The sequence below is a fragment of the Ambystoma mexicanum genome, chromosome 7q (genome assembly GCF_040938575.1).
Source record: "Ambystoma mexicanum isolate Mex_15411 chromosome 7q, UKY_AmexF1_1, whole genome shotgun sequence".
Classification (NCBI taxonomy): Eukaryota; Metazoa; Chordata; class Amphibia; order Caudata; family Ambystomatidae; genus Ambystoma; species Ambystoma mexicanum.
In genome coordinates, this window is record NC_090941.1 from 114,589,842 (window position 1) to 114,609,756 (window position 19,915).

A 19,915-nucleotide genomic window follows, 5' to 3' on the forward strand; every position below is an offset into this window, starting at 1 on the left:
AGTATGTCTGATACAATAAAAGAACAGACGTCCATATATGTGTTGCAGACCCATATGCTTTCTAAAAGGGCAGAATATAATACCCAGTGCACTTCCATCATCGGGGAAAATCGGTATATAACAGTCATTGAGCCCTCATTCACAGAGCGTTTTCCAATGGGGATTTGCCAATTATAAAACGCTTCTGTGGATTAGACCTGTAATGTAATTCGCACACTATTTCCTGATCCAAATATACAATTAAAGAAAAAAACAAATCACATTGTGTCTTCAACCAAACCAAAATAAGGACTATGTGCATACCTCTCCTACAGTAACAAGCATCACAAGTATCTGTGATATTTAAAAAGTGAGCCCTTCCCTCGAGGTGCCTGGAAGAACAACCCAAGCCAATTGATGCAAACCTAAACAAGTATTCAACATCAAGCAAACATAGAATCAAAAGGGGGCTAAGTAAATAAAATTACCAGATCGTTCTAGATAAACGAAATTCATGCTGTGTTAGTGTAGTCCATTTTCCATGTTAATGACTGACATCATCAACATGGAAAAGGGACTTTGCTGATAGCATGCTGTGCCAGGCCGTGCAACAAAGGTAAGTTTCTTTTTTTTGTTAAAAAAAGACACAGTAAGCACCCTTGTAGAAAACTAGAAGGGTGCTATTTGGTGATGGGGGAGCTGGGAAGAGAAGGGTGCTGCCTGCCCAGGAAGCTCAGAACGCGGGCTTGTACCATACAGTATAGCCCGTGTTCTGAGCCTCCTGAATGGCCAGCGCCCTCTCCCAGGGTGCTAATGGGATTTAGGGCATAGTCCCCTCCATTATGCACCACTTGTCACTTTTTCTGTCATTTAAATGCTCCATTTCAAGAGTGCTCGGCGTATCAGAATTATTGCTGCTGACTGCAAGGCCAAAAGTACTGTAGACACTTACTTGGGATGATGTCCCAAGTGAAGGCCCGCAAGGCTTCTGCCCTTGCATCCAGCAGATGTCAGCAAAGAGGCCCGGCCCATTGAAAACAGTGAGGGCATCTCATTGTGCCGATTTCCTCAGGTGAATGGACCATGCTGGAGGCGGGACCGAGGGAAGAAAGTGTCAATTAACTTGCCTCCCTGCTTTTTGCTTTCAGCTTTTGCACAGACCAAGGAAGAGGAACAGAGCTAAGGGGACCAGGCACAGGGCCGATTATTACAATCATCTGGAATGTTTATAAGAAATGTGTCTGCGTGTGTGTGTGTGTGTGTTTATGTGAATTTGTGTCTGTGTTAATGTAAGCACATGTTTCGATGTGTATACACATGATGTGCATGTGGGGGAGTGGGATTTGTGGGGAGGTGTCCAGTGTGTGTATGTGTGAGGTGAGTGGTGTAATTCACGTGGTGTAAATACTGCAATAATACTGCTAGGCACTGTTATCTCGAGAGTGTGCTTACAGTGGCAGGTGACATGTAGGCACAAAGCTATCACAAGTGTGTTCTTACAAGGGCAAATACTGGCATATTGAGCCAAAGCCATCACAGTGGTTTTTGACAGGTGCAAAAACTAGAATGGTGGGGCAAAGCCATCACAAGTGTAGTCCTACTGGCATATTCTGATAGCCAATACAAGTGTGCTCTTACAGGGGCAAATACTAGTATGTTGGTGCAAAGCCATCACAATTGTGTCCTCATAGAGCAACTATTGCCATGTCATCATGTCTAGGAAAAGCCATAATAATTGTGTTATTACAGGGCATGACTGAACTTTTGGACAAAGTTGTCCAAAATGCACTCATGCAGGAGCAAATACTGTCATGTTTGGGAAAGCCATCACAGGTGTGCTCTTACTGGGGCAGATACTATCATTTGTTGGCAAGCCATCCGATGTAAATGGATGCCGGAGAGATACTTTCAAGTGCATGCATACAAGACATACCACAGGCAATTGGCAATGATGGAAGAGGACTTCTTCCCATGTGTTCAAAGTTAGTACGAAGTCGCATAAACGTATCCTGGACTTACTGTATGTGCTGCTCCTCTGGCCTCTCAACAACACATGGCAGCAGGCCAAGTTATCCTAAAGTTTATGTTTGGGATGAGACATCTACATCACCATAATGTGAATCGTGGCCTTTGCCCTTCCCTTCCATTGCCAGCAGCAATAAAGGGCCCATGACATGACTCGTTTGCACATTTGTGTTGTTTACATGAAAGCAACTTTCAAAGTTATATAAGAGGCATACTTTCAGCAGATATCTCCCCTCCTGCTGCCAAAGCCATAATGCCTTCTATTGATCTACCGTAATGGCAAAATTCTAAGGGTAGCATATGTCCCAACCTACAGGGCTGCCGAGTACGAGGTTGCTCCAGGGCCCGCCCCCCTCTACCTCAGGAAGGGCAATCTGCATGAGAGTCCTATACTATATGCCATGGTAGGATAGTTCATCGGCAATGTGCATCTTGGAAGCAAGACGACTCCGAGCAACATAGGTTTGAATCCCGGTTCCGCGCTTAGAAACCTCATTGGTATTAAGCGGGTTATAAAAAAAATATATATACTTCCAATACAACCTTTTTTTGGGGGGCGGTGTGCTGGTACCCCCAGGGAAAACCAGAAGTTGATGCTCCTGGCAACCTACACAATATGTGTAAACTGCAAATTTTTTAATATTTGGACTAGGTAAGTGGCAACATATGTTTAGCTAGAGGGTTGGCCCGTACGAAGCTGGAAACACCAAACAGGAAATAGCAACGCTCCGATTCCTATTCCATATATTCTTATATTCTCATTTACTTAATTCGCGCCAACCACCATGCATGATGATTGGCTGCATGAAGGAACTAGGAACAATATTACATACCGGGACAAGTGGAGTGCGACATCTCCCCCCCACTTACTAGGAGTGAAGGCAACACCTCTCTATTGGCATTGCCTGGCATGGTTGAAGAACATAGCGCACACGTGCCATTGCATTTATTTGCAAACTGGGAAATAATGCTTCTATCAGAAACACTGCACATCATGTCATTGATTGGACACACAAACCCGGTATTGGATGGTAGAATAAGTTTGTGGATGGAATGGGGACATCATAGACTGACATTCAAGTGGTTGTGCCGCATATACAATTATATGAAGTTGTGAATGATTCTTTCCACTGCTTATTGCCTTTGCCAGCTGACCAACAGCGTTACAGAAAAGTAACGCGAGTGGTTACAGGAGGAGGAACTGTCCATTTGCCCTGCATGCGGGGGGTGCTGGCACAATTGTTGTGGGGTTTAGAAACTGAATTAATCTAATCCAGCATGTGACACGCCTTTAAATTAAAAAAAAAGTTAATATCCAACAATAACTAGCACGCAGGGCCGAGTTACTTTAACTTTTCTTGATTGTGTGAATTAAGACTTATTAAATTGTAAATGCCAGGCACTGCCCTAGTGGCATCGCACTCCTGTGACAAATTAGAACACGCAGAAAGTAAAGGGGCCGCATATTTGGAGTGAGTGACAGGCAGCGAGTCTCACACATTTGACCAAATGTTCACGCGTCTACTCAGTCGATATCCTCGTGGACTTTCCTGGATTTTCGCAACCGTCTAAATGTGTTGAAACATTGACTATTGCGCCAGAAGCTTAAAAATGTCCCTCCTGCGAACCTTGTGACCTCCTTCGGGGGCAGACCGTAACCTTTTTGGAGCAGTTCATTTGGAGAAATGCGTGCCCGACCTTCCCGTGCATGAAACGTGTGCAGCTGACGTTGTAGCAATTTCGTGGTACTGGGCCCTGCCAGGCTCCGCGCCGCAGCCTGTTTAAAGGCTCTCCGGCGTTTATTTTTTTAATTTTTTTTTTAAATGCAAATGCGTATCATCTACTCTGACACCAACAGGGTGACTTCCCCGCTTTGTAAAGGTCGGCCGCTGTTTCCAGCTGCTTTGCGGCTCTTTAAACTCCTGAAAGCTTTCTTAATCCTGGTGTAGGCTCGGCCCTGTGTGCGCCCTGCTCTCCCTCCCCCCCTCGCGGCTGCTGATTGGTGACGCCGCCTGGGCTCCCCCAGCCCGCACCGGCCGCGTCTGAAACAGGAGATAGGCGGATGGTTCGCTGCTGCCTCTCCCCCTGGCTGACTCCTTGAGGAGGAAGGACGGCTCAGCGACCTGCGGCGCCTTCTCGCCACCGGGCCCGGGAGCAGCAGCGCCCGCAGAAGTGCAGAGAGAAGCGAGGGGAGGTAAAAGGCTGTCACACCGTTCCCGGCGCGCGCCGGCGGACTGCGCCTCGGCTCGGGGGAAACTTCCGTGCGGCGCGAGCGGCAGACTCCTTCGTGCCGGATGGATTATGGGATTCTAAACATGAGGCAGGTAAGGCACGCTGTGGAACTAAGGGCACGTAACCGCCGGCATTTCAAAGTTACGCAAGCGGACATTTTGTGACAGAAACATGCCGCTAAGGCACCCCAGGAGGTTAAACATTCCTGCAGCGACCTCCGAATCATGTATGTGCCTGCTGCTTGTGTCCCAAATGTTGATTTAGCCCCGAGTTAAATGTGGGACCAATGTGTCATCGAAAGTCAAGGAGTGCACCCTGGTCAGCCTTTTATCCAATTGTCTGAGGTTGTTGAAATGAGGCCCACTGAGCCGGTTCCTTTTAACCTACGTTAGTGCTGCCTTGGATACCTGAACTTTTAAGTGCCTCGTGTGTATTTCCAACACGTTTGAGTTCACTGTTAAACTTAGATTTTGCAGATTGCATTTTGTGAGTTTGTGAAAGGGGGATTCGCCCGGGAATTTAATGGTGTTTCTCCAAACGGGCCCCACCTTTTTTTTGCAAGGAGAGTTGCGACCACTCTCATGACACCCACTCCAGGCTCTAAGCTCCCCTCTGCCAGGCGGTCGCTGGGAAATTAGCAGGCAATGAAAGAGACTTTTGCAAGTTTTGTTCCCTGGTTTGTGCAGCGGTGTCAGGCTGGGCATTGAGAGAATCACTTGTCAGCGGGGAAGGCAAGCTCGGCTTAAAATATGCAAATCCCGTGTAATTCACAATGCCTGAATAGCTCCAAAGGATATACCATATGGCTTTGGAATACTTTTCTGCTGCTAGAAGCCGCATTTTGACATGCCAGTAATTGCATGGGGCATGTGGTGTGTGTATAAAAAAGTAAAGCTGCATGCAGATGACTCAAAGAAAACCATTTCATGGTAAATGAAGAAAACAACTGTCTTGGTGGATTGTGAATGTTTTTTGTTATTAGGAGTCAACATGTACTTTGAGGCATACTGTAAAACAGAGCAACTTAATTAACAATTGTTGATGGGATACAGTGCGTGTACGTTGCTCTGTCTCCCAACTTTTATCCCTTGCTCCTGTTCGTTTGGCAGCCCATACCGGTTGATGTCTGTGCCAAGAAATGCAACCTTGGCAGTGGTGGCCTGATGAGTTCTGCGGGAGCGGATGAGTTGTTCCTTGTGGAATTTTCTCCCCCTCCAGGCAAAATGTACCACCATCCCGTGGTATGAAAGGGGCGCATGTGCATGGAGTCCACAGGCCTAGAGCGGGTCGGTTAATTAGTGGCTGCGTATTGCACGGTAGGAAGTAGGGAAACGTGTGTGTTGTCTTGTGCCTTTGATCACTTAGGTGGCAAATGGGCATGCATCGTGGCAAATGGGCATGCATCGTAACCATGACAACGGGCAGAGGCTCATAACTGTACGAAGAAGGACTCGAATCACAGAGAAAGACAGTTTTTAAAAAAGTTTGCAATCACTGATTTCTATTCCATAGCTATTTTTGTCTGGGGAAAATATTAATTGTTAGAGATTGCAGTGTTTCTGAAAATGTTAATCTTCTTAAACAATACACAGGCATGAAACACACTGCAAAAATAATATTTTGAAGTCATTTAACCAGATGTGCTATTTGCAGTTCGTGTGGTTGTGTCTGCTCCCACAGGGGAATCATATTTTCGGAAATGATGTAAACTCTAAACGTCTTAAATTGACGTTTGGAAAACGTATTTTTTTTTGCTGCAAAAGTTGCCGAGTCCCCCCCCCATTCTGCCGGTAGAGGTCAGCCTTGGGTTGTCTATGAGGGCTGAAGAGCACATGACAGACTGGGGAATTCACAATTGACATTCGTTTCCGCCCATGCACACACAACCTCTGCATAGGCACCCAGTGACACAAGCTCGAAACCCCTTTGGGCTAACTGCACAAAAATCTCAGACTTGCTTCAATTGGAAAAGGGCGCTCTATTTTGACAGGCCACAGCTTACAAATACAGGCTAACCTGGCTCCCTGGCCTTCCAGCCTACTGATCAAATAACATCACCAAACAATTGATTAATTAAACAATTAATTACATAATTAATCACTTCCTGCCCCTTATCATCCCAATTCCTCTCCACCTTCATTCCCACTTTCTCTCCCATATTCACCTTCATTCCCACTTTCTCCCCCATATTCTCACGCCCCTCCTTCAGTACCCTAAACCCCTCTTTGTACTGCAACACCCGCTCCTTGGGCTAGCCTGCCCCCCTTCTGAGCATGGCCTGAGCTGCCTGGGTTGGGGTTAACACTACTGGCCTAATTTACAAAAGTGTTTTACAAAGGCGCAATCCCATTGAACAACGTTTTGTTAATCTGGCCCTGAATGTCACCTCTGTGAGTGCAATCTCAGTGCCTTGGGTTCAAAAGCAACTTCCTTGGCGGGTGCACAAAGTTCCTCGAAAATTTGAAAAAGGTTGCACCTCTCCCTTTCATGCACCTTTTCCATTTGGAGATATTTCATGTGAACTGCCTGCGTCATTGGCATCGTACTTGCAATTTATTGTCCTGGGGGAGGGACTGAAAGAGGGTTCATATAGAATGTATCTACTTGACCGGCCCAGAGTCTCACCATTAATGTTTTTGTGGACCCTCGCAAACTGATACGCATCTCAGTGCCAGCCAAAAACAAAAAGTGACCAACAGGAAGTATACAATGTCACGCATTGACCTTCTTTTGGTATGACACGCTGGCGTTATGTAGGACGCAAAATGAACGATTAGCTCAGCAAGTTAAGCGCGTGCTTCTTTGATCTGAGAGCATCTTGCAGTCGAGTAACATTTGAGTACATTACATTTGGTTATACTCTTACATAATATTGCAGTGCTTACTAGTGCTTATTTCAGTCGAGTTCCAACTCTGCACGTCTTTGATCTGAAAGCATCCTGCATCCTGCAGTCGAGAAATACTTGAGTACTATTACATTTGATTAAACGCTTACCTAGTAATACAGCGCTTACTAGTGCTAATTTCGGTCGAAATCCAGTTCAGCAAGTGAAACCTCACTTCTCTATGCTGCGAATATCTTGCAGTCAAGTAACCTTTGAGTGCCATTACATTTGGTTACACTATTACCTTTTATTGTAGTGCTTACTTTCTTATTTCAGTCGAGTTCGAACTCAGCAAGTGAAGCACTTGCCTCAAAGCATTTTGCAGTCGAGTAACATCTGAGTATTACATTTGATTAAACTCGTACCTAGTATTGCAGCGCTTTCTAGTGCTTATTTCATTCAAAATCCAACTAACATGTGAAATATCACTTCTTTGAGCTGATAGTATTTTGCAGTCGAGTAACATTTGAGTGCCATTACATATGATTAATTAAACTCTTACCCAGTATTGCAGCATTTACTAGTGCTTATTTCAGTCGCGTTGCAACTCAGCAAGTTAAGCGGCCACTTCTTTGATCTGAGAGCATCTTGCAGTCCAGTAACATTTGTGTACCAATACACCTACCTAGGGATTTATGTGATTATTGAAACGGCCGAACATGCCGACTTTTTTTTAAAAACCCCTTTACACCACATATATTTGCGGGGGGAGACCCCCGCACCACCCATATTAATATTGTATTCTGCACCCTCGCACATATATATGTGGTGTAAGGGGGGGTAAAAAAAAAGTCGGCATTTAGGCTATCGTAATTGTGAGGGCGAAATGTTTGTACGATTCCCCTGTAGACCGTTCAAATGGCAGCGGTGTGCAGTATGAGTCCCAGTACCATGGCATTACCTCCACTACTACTGCACTGGTCCACTTTCCATCACATTCTTTCAAGTGTCTACTCAAGTGTTACTTCCAGGAATCGGGAAAGCAACCGTAGTAAATAGAACAGGTTGTGAGTCAATAAGTAATCATAACATGTGATCAATTTGTTTAATAGCATAATCGTCAGACTTCTGAGCACTGACATACTAGGTAATAGTATAAGCAAATGTCATGGTACTTGAATGTTACTCGACTGCAAGATACTCTCAGATCAAAGGAGTGAGGCTTCACCTGCTGAGTTGGAACTCGACTGAAATAAGCTCTGGCAAGGCTTACACTACTAGGTTGCAATAATTACATAGATCCTCTACAGGTGTTCCGATTGCCCTGGAAGAGAGGGGATGGGGGAGAGAGAGTGAAAATGCAAGACATCTTTGCTGTTGCGTTGTTGTCTGCTGGTGGGAAGTACCTGGGCTCTCTGTGCGGGCGTGGTTCTAGATGGTCTGTGTTGAGGGCAGAGAGGCCTTTGTATGCCCGTGTGCGCATGTGGAGGTAGGGTGCATTGACAGGGAGTGTTATGCTGGTTGTTGTAGAGGTGCAGGGTTCTGACTGGATTGATGTTTATAGGGAGTGGTTTTAAAATTGCTCTGTGGGCGACAGCTGTTTTTCATCTATTGTGTTTGAACATGGAAGATGAGATTGTTGGTTGGTTAGTGGGCAATGTATAGCGTCTCTCCACTGTGTCATGTGCAAGCTCACAGTCGAGCACATATTTACAATTGGCTACCATAGAGCCAGAAACCAGTGGGTCACCCTAGGCTTTAAACGATAATATCGGCCATCCATTTCACTAGTAGCAGGACGTTAAATGCCTATTCAAAATATGACTTTCAAGTCACTCATAGATCTCGACAGGAAGCATCCAAACCCACTGAGCTACAATACCAGGTGTTAGTGAACACAAGTAACAACAAGACGTTTGTGCCGTTCAGGTACAGCTGTATTTCTGTTTCAGCTTGACTGCATTTGTTCACATTTTGTTCAGTGCACACTGTGCAAGGCATAGCACTTATCCACTACACACATGAGCATCACTCTCACCTTGTTTTCTAAATGCCCACATTGATTATCCCTGCAATGAGATGTGGTATTATCAGATCTCTTCTATGGAATATTTAGGCAATATTCTGGACCAGTCGTATTGCTAACACCAGGTCAAGCATTCACATCTGACGCGCACCCGGCCGCCATGTTGGCAGTTCAAATCCTGGAAGGGCTGACTAGGTCAACATGCATCAGAGTACTTGATAAAATTAAGAAATAATGGCTGCAATTAATGCAGCATTTAGAAGCTGAATTAATCTAGCATGTAGCACACCTTTAAAAAAAATGGTTATTACCATACAGTAAGTAGCACTCAGGGACTGGTTACTTTTACTTTTCTTGAGTTATGTTATGTTTTATATAGCGCAACGTCACCAATGGAATTGTTCCCCAGGTGCTCTGGCGGATCTGTAAACGAGAAGGTGGGATGGGTTAGTAAGGTGAAGAGGGAGTAGGATAGAGAGAGGAGTGGTGTACTGTTGGAAGCTTCATCTCGGTAGACGCCAGGTGCTGAGCTTTGGTGTGAGTATTGGATCGGTGCCAGTCCGCGTGTGCTGTTGGTGAGGTTTATGTGTTGTCGCAGTGTAGTGAAGTGCGTCCAGCTTGTTGTGCGAGAGATGGTTGTGTGAGTTTTTTTAGATGAGTATGCAGGGAGTTTGAGTTTATATTGGTTAGTGGGTTATATGACATTTAACATGCAAGCATTCACAGTTCTGTCCGAGTGTAGCACTTGCTGACCTACATAATTCCGTCTAAGTGTGGCACTCGCTAACCTTCACAATCCTATCTAGGTACGGCACAGGCTAATGTTCTCAATTCTAAGTGTGGCACATGCTAACATCCAAGTTCCATCTAGGTGTGGCATATGCTAACATTCACAATCTATCTAGATGCGGCGCATGTCAAATTTAGGAATTCCGTCTAAGTGTTGCACATGCTAACATTTACAGTTTCATTTAAGTATGGTGGTTGCTAACCTTCATAATCCCATCTAGATGTGAGGCAAAGCTAGGATTTCTAAGTGTGGCGCATGCCAACATTCACATTTCAATCAGAGTTCTATCAAGTGTGGTGTATGCTAAACCTTCCTAATTCCATCCAAGTAGTCAGATTTGATTTAATTTTGATTTGATTTGATTTATAGAGCGCTTTACACCAAGGCGCTGTACAGTGGAACAACATTATACATAATCACATGAACAATGTAACAGATGAAGCAAAATGATATCATGAATCATTCGATAAAACAGTGACAAGAGCAATTGACTGAAGGGGAGAGGGAATAGGGAGTGGGATTAGGCAGGTGGGGGAGGGCGAGAGCAGTGAGAAGTGGATCATGCCGACAATCACAAACCTATCTAGATGCGACACAGGCTGGCGTCCCCAATTCTTGAGTGTGAATTGAGACTGTTATATTAAATTGTAATTCTGTGTTATTTTTGCTTGCTTGGTGGTAAATTGCACATGGTAGTGCACTCGGTGGTGGCAAAATATGTTATACATGTCAAGTCCCCTTGTCCTTTTCTCCTTTTCTACGTTTAATGTGCAGTTACAGTCAGAGGTCTTGTCTTAAGCAAGCATTGGCAATGCCACCAGTTTGGGCTTTTGTGCAGGCATGGGAAAGGCAAAGGCACTGAAATAGTGGTATTCTTAGATTTTTATTTATAGCGCGCACCACACCCTGAGGTATCTGGGTGCATTACAAGGAAATGCAGTTACTTAGTTACAAGGTATGTACACGTATGCAGAAAATATTTACAGAGGACGGCATAAATGACATAAAGGCAGTTTTAATAGCCAGAGGTAATAGTAAGATATACAATATTTACAAGTATTTACAGTGTACAATAGTGTCACATTTGTAGGTAGTTGAAGACCGGTTTAAGAATTCATCGGGGAGGCATGTGAGGCTAGTGGGGTTTATCATTGGTGATAATCCGGTTTTTCATATATTCTTAAATTTATGGAAGAGTTGGTCAGCTCTAAGGGATGTAGGTAGAGTATTCCACAATTGTGCAGCCAGGACTGGAAAGCTGCTGCCACCTGCTTTTTTAAGTTTGTATCTCGGTACTTGAAGACATCCTGTATTGGAGGACCTTGTTAGTCAGGCATGATGGCTTTTGGAGAACTTATTCATACAGTATTACAGGGCTGAGTTGTTAAGGCATTTATGCGTTGGGGACACTGTTTCGAGTTGGATGCATTCTTTGATAGAAAGCCAGTTGTTATCTCGTCTAATCAAGGAGATGTGTTGTCTACAAGGAATGCTAAGGGCTGTTCGGAGGGCATTATTTTGTAAGATCTGTAATTTCTTGATTACTTGTTTGTTGGCTCCTAAGTAAAGTGCATTGCAATAGTCGATTTTAGAGAGCACAAGGGCTCTGGATAGGGTGATGCAGCTTTTTGTGGAGAGGAAATGTCTGCAGGAGCAGATCAACTTACAGGTGTAAGCTGTTGCAGAGGCTGTTGCACTGACTTATTTGTACACGTTTAAAGAGGAGTCTAGGTAAAAGCCTAGCGTTTTTACTTCTCTCACGACCTTGATAACGTGTCCGTCAGTGTTAAAAGATCGGTATGGATCACCCAGTTTGGTAATGTTAATGGGGGGTAGCTAGAAGGAGTAGTTTGGTTTTCTCGTCATTCAGCCAGAGAGCATGTGTGGCCATCCATGCCTGAATGATGAGGTAGATTCTGTTAACAAGGGCTAGATCTTTGTCGTAGTCGCCCATCAAAGGTATGTCTATCTGGGTATCATCTGCGTAATTAGTGTAGGTGATACCCAGATAGTCCAGGTCATCAAACAGAGGTTTTGTAAATGCATTGTACACAGTCGGTGAGACACTCAAGCCCTGTGGGATATGATATGGGGATTGGGTCCACTGTTGCCGATGTGGAGAGGACACTCAATGACCTGTTATTTAGAAAAGAGTTGATCCAAGCTGTGGCTTCTGGTCAGAAGTTAGCTGTTGTGGAAAGATGTTTGCACAGAATATTATGGTCAACCAAATCAAAGGCAGCTGACAGGTCCAGCAGAAGCAGGAGGGCTGAGCTACCTTTGTCTTTTAGACTGTCAATCTGGATTTTTAGATTGATCAAGGCTGTTTCAGTGCCATTTTGGGGCCTGCAGCCTGATTGACGTAGACTGAGTAACTTATTTTTCTCAAGATAGTTTTGTGTTTGATTATAGGCAGCTTTATCTATAATCTTTAGCAAGAATGGGATGGTGGTGATTGGTCCAAACTTAGTAGGTATGCTAGGGTCCATGGAAGGTTTTTTCAGGAGAGGGAGTACCCATGATTTTTTTGAAGTTGGTTGGTACGGTACTAGTTTGGAAGGAGGCATGGATTAGAGAGGTGATAAAAGGGGCGAGTGTACTTGCTGCGTCCTTTATGACGGATGCTGAGCATACATCCCCTTGGGAGTTAGATGGTTTAAGGGAGGCCATGATCTTTATTACTTCTTGGGTGGAGACTAGGGTAAATTTAAAACATTGGGGCAGATTAGAAATGTTGGGGTATGGTTTCTGGATGTTGTCTTGCGGTAGTAGGTGTAGTTTGTTGTCGATCATCATTTTCTTTTGGAGCATTGTAATTTTATTGGCTAAGGCGTCTTGAATTTTTGTGCACCATATTTGGTCTTTGATTTATGGTGGAGGGATCATTTTTTCCAAGTAGTTTCACGTTTCCTTTTTTCTTTTCTTAAGTATTTGAGTTTAGGATGGTGAGCAGATGGTTTGCTTTTGCGTATTTCTAAGGGTGCAATAGTATCTAGAGCGATGGTAATAGTTTTGTTATATAGCTCCACTAACTCAGCTGGGTCAGCCGAGGGTGGTGGATTGAGCAAGGGTCCAAGAAAAGGCTTGAGGTTACCTATTGTAATATTTTTCTTGTTTCTAGTTGGCATAGAGGGAGAAATAACCTTAGTCCTGATGGGGAGTATACCATCTTGTAGGTCAAATGTGAGTAGTAAATGGTCTGTCCATGAAATAGGTTCTATGGAGGTTATGTTAGTTGTACAGTTAATGTCTGCAACCCAGTATTAACTGGCCATTGATGGTAGCGGGTACAAAATGGTCAGAGTACCTGGGCTTCTAATAGCAGTGCCTGACAAATTCCTAATACTTATATGCAACCTAAAACTTTTGGCTTTCCCAATGCTTGTTTTTAACATTTGTGGATAAGCATAGAGGTTATAAATCGAGCAGCTGAAGGCCGACCTGCTTAAACGGATAGTTCAGTAAAAATGTGTATTTAATAAATAGATGGGCAACATTAAAAAAAAAAATACTAGCACTTTTTTTTTTTAAACTTCCTATGTAAAATTTTGAGCTATTCAAGCTCAAAATTCGCAAAAGCAAGCACATGGGCGCATCCATTTTGTGAAATGGATGCCCGCCTGTGCTGGCTTTTGCTTTTGCGGCACTAATGAAGGAAAAGCCAGCCAGCTGTAGTAAACAAAAGCTACCACTGGGTGGCTTTTCCTTCATTGGTGCTGTACGCGGAGGACGGGGACCGGAGACCAGAGCAGGAAAGCTGCAGCTGAATCTTGGTAAGTGCTATTTATTTTTTTTTAAAAATAAGCACTAGCTGCGTTAAGTTTTCCAGGCTGGAGGAGCCAGGAAAACTTAGAAATAAAACCGCAGCTTTAAAAACGTTGTATTTATGTTTGCGGTCGCTTTTGAAGCGACCGCAAACATAAATACAACGTTGTGTTTGAAAACGCTGCGGTTTTTCTTTCCGAGTTTCTCAGGCTCCTGCCGGAGGAGCCTGAGAAACTCGGAAAGAAAAACTGCAGCGTTTTCAAACACAACCGCCTGCTGTGGCTATCACTTTGGGTCTCCGGTGCTCCCCCAGGGGAGAGTGAAAGCCAAGGCAAGCAGAAACACAAAACGGTTGTGTTTGAAAACGCTGCGGTTTTTCTTTCCGAGTTTCTCAGGCTCCTCCGAGCCGGAGGAGCTTGAGAAACTTGGAAAGAAAAACCGCAGCGTTTTCAAACACAACGTTGTATTTATGTTTGCGGTCACTTCAAAAGCGACCGCAATCATAAATACAACGTTTTTAAAGCTGCAGTTTTATTTCTAAGTTTTCCGGGCTACTCCAGCTCGGAAAACTTAGAAAAAAAACCGCAGCTAGTGCTTATTTAAAAAAAAAAAAAAATAGTACTTACCGAGATTCAGCTGCAGCTTTCCTGCTCTGGTCTCCGGTCCCCGTCCTCCGCGTACAGCACCAATGAAGGAAAAGCCACCCAGCGGTAGCTTTTGTTTACTACAGCTGGCTGGCTTTTCCTTCATTAGTGCCGCAAAAGCAAAAGCCAGCACAGGCATTTCACAAAATGGATGCGCCCATGTGCTTGCTTTTGTGAATTTTGAGCTTGAATAGCTCAAAATTTTACATAGGAAGTTTTTTTAAAAAAGTGCTAGTATTTTTTTTTTAATGTTGCCTATCTATTTTTTAAATACATTTTTTTACTGGACTATCCCTTTAAGACATTTATATTATACCAATACCGTGTTTACAGCTCCAATTAAGTCATTAACTCCCAGAAGACTGCTTTTATAAAGACTTGACAGGCATGTTGAGCTTCATCATGAGTTGGGCGCTATCCCGGTGGAAAATCCACCAGAATACCACCCAACACAATTACTGTTACTGCAGGGTTACAAGTGCCGATGTGAGTCCCCATTTATGTTTGGTCCATTCAACTCAATGGGGCCTTTTCAACTCATAGTTGGGCGGTAATGCTATTACTAGCACATTTTTATTGCACCACCCAACTTAGAATGAGGTACTTTGAGTGCAAAGTTTGATGGTAAGGTTTATGAAAGTGAGCTAAAAGAGTTCCTAGTAGGAGGTGTTTTGGGCGGGAAGAGGAAGGAACAGGGTGGGAATTGCCATAGGGATTAGCATGTCCAGGGGCAGTGAATGGGTGGGCAAATAACCAAACAACACCAACAAGCTTTGTCCCGTCATATGCCATTTCTCGCTACCATTACTCTAATGCAATATTTTCGACTTATAGGAGACACAAGTGCCACCTAATAGCCCAAACAAAAGGAAGTGGGGAACTGTGACGTATGCAATGGAAAGTGATGTCACAGGAACTGAAAGTATCCTACAGTGAAATGTGCACATGTCTTTCAGTGTCTTTCCCAACGGAAGAAAGTGCACAGGACAAGTAAACATTTGCCAACAGAACAGATTTCCCTATAACATAGCTGGCTAAGTATAAAAGCTGTAAGCCTTTTATATCTAAGACTCTGTAACAATTCATGTCCTGTATAGCAGAATGTCAATATAAGACATTTCACTGCTTACTTTTCAGCAATTCAAAGGTCTTGTGCCGGTCTGACCTCCCAGCCAGGAGATCTTGGGTTCGGACCCCGACTGGTTAAGTGGGGGCACCTTTTTCTTTTTTAATTCCTCGAATATACACAGCAGCGCCAGCATCCACCCACTGAAAAAAGTTGGTGGGCACCGTCCACCTGCGTGGTGCCTCGACTTGTGCTTTGTTTATGATGTACTCATATTGAATGCACTTTTAGAAAAACGCCCTACCACCGGACACTCATAACACTGCAACCCGTTGCCTGCTGCTATAGCCACTCACCTCCGCCTGATCTGACACAGCTTGTGTCAGTAGTGAGTCCACAGGGTACATCGTAGCAGAGCTTGAACTGAACAGCAGCCACCATTTGTTAAAATAAAGCAGACATCAAACAACGTGTTATACAGAGGTACCTTTATCTGGGTGTTACGATATGATAGGTTAATTATAACACTCTTAATACCCAGAGGTATGTAAGCGCCGACCCAGGGATCGAATCTGTGTTGCTCTGTGTTGTCTTGCTTCCAAGGTGAGCACGTTGCCCCTGCGCTATCCTCCTGAGATTCCCTATGAATGAAAAGCTGAGCTCAGGTCGGTTTACTTATATAGCTCAAAAAAGCCTTCTGTGGTAAGCAGGAGCACTGTGCCTATGGCTGTCGAGTTTCCACATTACTGCTCTGCACAGCCATACTCCAGTGAGCTCTTTCGAGGCTTCATGAAAACCACGCAGGGTTCGCATAGGTAACGTGCATGCGCATTAAAGGCGCTTTGTCTGAAATAAGAACTATTGCTTAGATTATACGCTGTGTGTTTTGATCCTTACTTTGCCGGGAATGGCCGGCAAATACCGTGTCAAGATGTGGGAGCAGCACCGCCTTTTATTGGATTTAGTGCATATATTTTCCCAAGAAAATATCCAAGCTAATAACATAGCAGCACATCCTAGAAATATTTCCAACAGCACCACAGTTAAATGTGTACTCGCCCAACTTTAATACAACTGACTCCACGCCCACCCCCAGGGACCATCTAGCACCCCCAGGCTCTGAAATGATTGTATCTACCCCACCCCCACTTCTGTTACTTCTTGAAGCTAAGTCAGCACTCTATAAAAACCCAAATAAAATAAATAAGGCAACTCTGTTTTTGCCCTTTGGGGACTATATTGCTTTCCTCCGCTTCTTAAGTGGTGGCAGAACAGAGCAGCGATGGAGACCTTCAAGCAGTTTAAGGCCACTACTTTTTTATTTTAATGAGGCAGCAAATAAAGTTTACTGCATTCATTTAAAATTCAGAGGAGGCCAACGTGGTTGTTTAGTGTGAGTAGACAATTTTCTTTCATTGGCAACTTAACTTGTTGGGGAAGCTTCCAAGCATGAAAGGTAGTCTTAAAAAAATAGACTAGAAAAAAAGCTCCTTTCGTGAAAGTGTATCCACTCCAAGCCCCGATTGGCCTTTAGGAGAATGCCACAATGGTCAGCGAAACAGGATCATTTGGGAAAGGTATGAGGACAAGTTTGTTGAGTTAGTGCACGGTTACTTATTATGTGGCTCTCCAGATGTTTTGGACTACAACTCTTATCAGTTAAAGTTCAACACATCTGGAGGACCCCAAAATGAAAACAACGAGGTTGGTGCGTAGTGCAGTTGATGGTTTATTAAAAAGAATGTTTCATCAGACACTACAGATTTTGTAATTATTTCGGTGTTTGAGTCTTTTTTTCCTGTCCCAGTGTGACCTGCCAGTCAAAAGCGGTGTCTATGGAGCGCCATAGGTCTTGGCCGAGCAAAAGAGGGAGAGCACCTTCTGCTCCCTCTGTTCATAACCCGTACCCCAACTCCCGAGACCTCCAGTCTCAGTACTTCTGGCGGTGCCCAAAAGTGGCGTCATCGAGCGATTGACGCTCGAAGGTCCCCATACCCAAGACACTCGCTTCTTAGCCCACCAACACACACCTTTAAAGCAGCCGCTCTGGCATGATGCCAGGGCTTGCTATTATTTTGTTATCTGGGTCTCTTTTCTTGTCCCAATCTGACCTGCCCTCTGACAACTCCTTTTTAAACGATTCTTTCTGTAATTATTATTATTCAGACCTCAGTGAGTAAGAGCAGAATTTCACTGAAAATCTAAAACTCGAACCATTATCATAAAAAAACCCACAAAATGCCATCACCTCTAGGCAGTGCCATTTTAAGCATTGATCTTTCAGCAACCGCTGGCAAGTTTCCCCCTGTGAAGTGTTTTGGCTGTGTAGTTGGGGGGAATTGTTTCAAGTCTAATGAACGTTGAAAAGTGGCAAGTTAAAAAAGAAGCGAACAATGAAAGGAAAACAACATCCACTGTAATGCAGATAGGGGGTCACAATATGCTTTTGGTAGCCCAATCACTGCTAAGGGCTAACAGCTGACCTCCTAAGCAAACTGAGACTATGCAAGCCCTCGACAGGCCTGCATGCCAGCCATGGCAATTCTATAGTCGTCATATTTCACTTTAATGAACAAACCCTGGCAGGTATGAGAAGGAAAGGACGTGTCCATCCCACTGCCAGCACCACTCGCTTTACTGATCCTACAGGTCTGTCTTCACCATGACATCCCAGCTATGGTCCAGCCCATCAGCATTCACTTGAGGCTGCCCACAATGAGACAAGGAACCACAAATGGCAGGTTTCCTCTCCATCAGTCCTACTCAACATAACATATCAAAACAACACAGATGTCCTCCATCCCCAAAGGATATGTGTAACCTAACATCCTTCAGACCATTTAACAATGGATTCAATGTTCAACAGCTGATGTCCTCCATCCCCAAAGGATATGTGTAACCTAACATCCTTCAGACCATTTAACAATGGATTCAATGTTCAACAGCTAAATGAGAGTACAAAGTGAAAAATGCTAAAACGGGTGGCAAATTGTGTGCACTGTCTGCGCCCATGTTCCAATTGCCTGCAAAGGGGGTAGCAGTCAGTATGGGGCATAACACGTGGATGGATCAAGGACAAGGGTGATGGAGTAGGGAGTTAAAGTGAAGGGGTTCAAGGAAGGATAACGGCGATGAGTGACTGAAAGCAAACTGGCAAGTGGAGGAAAGTCGTGGAGCTCCGACAAATGAGTGGCCGGGTTACACAATGGGGAGATACATTGGACGTGTGGAGGGGTAAATGAGGGGCTGCAGGTAAACCAGTATATACATACAAAGTACAAATGAGGAGGTTGAATGATGAATGTACTTAGAGGGAGCAAGGGCTCTTACGGAGGGATAGACCAAGTTGAACCTGGTAACAGACGGGTGTCAAAAAGTACTAAAAGGTCAGAGTGGAATGAGTAAGCCGTCCAGGCTGGTAGAGGTAAAATGCAGAAATTCTTACATTTTATCCCAGCTCCTTATCCAAACCTCCACCATACGGGGTGACAGTAGGGAGTGAAAGGTGTCTTTGCAGTGGAGGGGAAGGCAGTGTGAGCTGCCGCATAAGCTGCCCAGAGCACTCCAGGGGTGGGGTACTTGGTTGCAAGCTGGTTCTGCCCAGATACCAAAGCATCTCAGTAACTGGCGGCACCTGATAGTAGTAACTACCATATTGCAGTGCTCTGTCATGACGTGTAGTATTAAGCACTACACGTGTGTGTGTCTGTGTATGTTTGTGCGTGTAGACTTGTAAACTAAAGCGAGTGCTTCACTCCGCACCTTCGGGGAGCAGCGCCACAGGGCAGTGTGGTCTCACCTTTTTTCATAGTCCAGTGTAGCCTTTGCGGTTTCACAATATACATTTTCCGCTAAATAACAAAGATGTACCATGTTTTTACAAGTTTCTGCTCGGTCTGCGTGTCTGCTTTCAGACCTGCTATTTCTTTATGGGAACCAGCATCCTGTCTACAATTTAATGACATTTAAATGCACACTTTAGTTCCACCACTTAATCCCCCCGGAGCAGCATTTCATAATTTTTTCAGCTTTTTTCTACTGAGCGGTAGATTCATCCCTTGCACTGCCATGCAAAAGGTGCACGGCTCAGCAGCTGCCCGGGTATATGCAAGTAGCATGGAGAGCCCCAACATGTCCTCATTTTTGAAGTGATGTACCGTCTATTCTCCAGATAGGTGGCGTACAAGCCTGTTCTACTCCTTAAAATCGGACGAGTACTCCCAGGCAAGTGTATAAGAAGTAAGAGGCACCAATCACTGTGTCTTATCCGTTATGCCACCAGCACTGCTCAAGGGATGCGCTCAAACCAATAGCACGAGGAGCACCCTCCACAAAGAGTCCCCCTGCTATGGGTCATCCTGATGTGAGCATGTTCCATATACAGAAACCCGTCTTTTCATATATGGGATTTACTAGCTGCAAACAAAAATGTGGAATTAAAAAAATATGTTTGAATTGAAAATGTATTTTGTCTTGCCGCGAGATTTTGCAGTTGGGAATGAGAACTACTTTTCATAAGCCATCTGCCTCATGGGCGTTTCAGTGCCGAGCTCAGACGGAGTA

At 44.3% G+C, this 19,915-nt stretch overlaps 1 protein-coding gene across 2 annotated transcripts in view; it reads left to right on the forward strand.

Moving 5' to 3' along the window:
- Window positions 1-3,892: 3,892 nt before the first annotated feature.
- Window positions 3,893-19,915, forward strand: part of MID1 (midline 1) — a 484,850-nt gene continuing 468,827 nt past the window's right edge. Inside the window, exon 1 of one of the 2 annotated variants that reach the window (XM_069640367.1) lies at window positions 3,893-4,324. The gene's annotated coding sequence lies outside the window, so the exon portion shown is untranslated. Of the gene's footprint in view, window positions 4,329-19,915 lie in introns of both variants that reach the window. The other variant, XM_069640365.1, reaches the window with a different exon arrangement.